The sequence below is a fragment of the Otolemur garnettii genome, unplaced genomic scaffold, assembly GCF_000181295.1.
Source record: "Otolemur garnettii isolate 467f Iridium unplaced genomic scaffold, OtoGar3 scaffold00011, whole genome shotgun sequence".
Classification (NCBI taxonomy): Eukaryota; Metazoa; Chordata; class Mammalia; order Primates; family Galagidae; genus Otolemur; species Otolemur garnettii.
The window spans coordinates 25678733-25680156 of NW_003852406.1; positions in this window are offsets into that span (position 1 = coordinate 25678733).

The window sequence follows — 1424 nt, forward strand, 5'->3', positions numbered from 1 at the left end:
AAAAAAAAAAAAAAAAAGAATGACTATATGATCTATCTAATTCTAGCTAATGAGATACAGACAAAAATTTCTGAGTGGGGCTTCAGAAAAATATTTTTAATGGGAATAAATACAATTTTTATGTTTCCTTCTTCCTTCTTGCTGGGAATATTCAATGCTTGGAGTTGGAGCAATGTTGTAACAGTTCTAAAAGAAAATGATTTTCTTTTTTGTTTCTTGAGATAGGATCTCTCTCTGTCACCCAGGCTGGAGTCCTATAGCATCAGCCTAGCCCAGGCATTCTCAAACTACAGCCTGGGGGCCACATGCAGCCCGCCTAGGACATTTATCCGGCCCGTCGGGTGTTTTTGCCGCCACTGCCTGTTCTGCTTAGCTGGCTCGTCCCAGGGCCCACAGTCCAGCCCTCCAACAGTCTGAGGGACAGTGAACTGGCCCCCTGTTTAAAAAGTTTGAGGACCCCTGGCCTAGCCCACAGCAACCTCAAACTCCTGGGCTGAAGCAATCCTTCTACCTCAGCCTCCTGAAGAGCTGGGACTACAGGTGTGCTCCACAACACCTGGCTGATTTTTCTATTTTTAGTAGTAAAACTGGTTCTCTTGCTCAGGCTAATTTCAAACTCCTGACCTCAAGAGATCTACTGCCTCAGACTCTCAGAGTGCCAGGATTACTGCTGTGAGCTACCATGCCTACCTCTTTTTTTTTTTTTTTTAGAGACAAGGTCTCCCTCTGTGGCTCAGGCTGGTGTACAGTGGTACAATCATAGCTCAGGGCAGCCTTGAACTCCTGGACTCAAGGGATCCTCCCACCTCAGCCACTCAAAGTGCTGGAACTACAGATGTGAGCTGCTGAGCCTGGCCACAGCCTTTATTCTCCAAGATTAACCCCATCTGGCTGAGGTATGTGTGAGTAGCGATAGCAAGGGGAGTAGTCTAAGGAGGATGGATGCTTGGGATGTTGTTTACAGAAAGACTTCCCCTTAATCCCCACTCTCCTTGTATGCTAACTCTTCTTTTCTCACCTGCCAACTCTTGGTCTCTGTTGGGGGAATCAACCCCTCCTTTCTTTCTTCACTCCTGGACAGTGGGCCCACTTCTGTGTTTCATCCATTGATAGCCTCTTTCTACTTTTTGTTTTCCAGAAATCATGGCAAAGTCTCCTATTTGGTGATCATCTACTCTCATTCCCTTTGCTGAGTTAGGTTCATTTTCTTTTAGTATCATTCTGAGGAGTTCCAGGAGGTGAGAAGTCAAATGTGTGGTTGGCTCACCATCTTTGCTAATAGTTTAATTTTTCATCTATCTTCATAAATGAGACTATTCTACAGTTTTCCTTTTTGCCTTAGACCTTTCTTTGGTTTGGGGCTTAGAGTTACATTAACTCACATTTCATACTCTTCTGTGCCCTGTGATAGTTTAAATTCATCC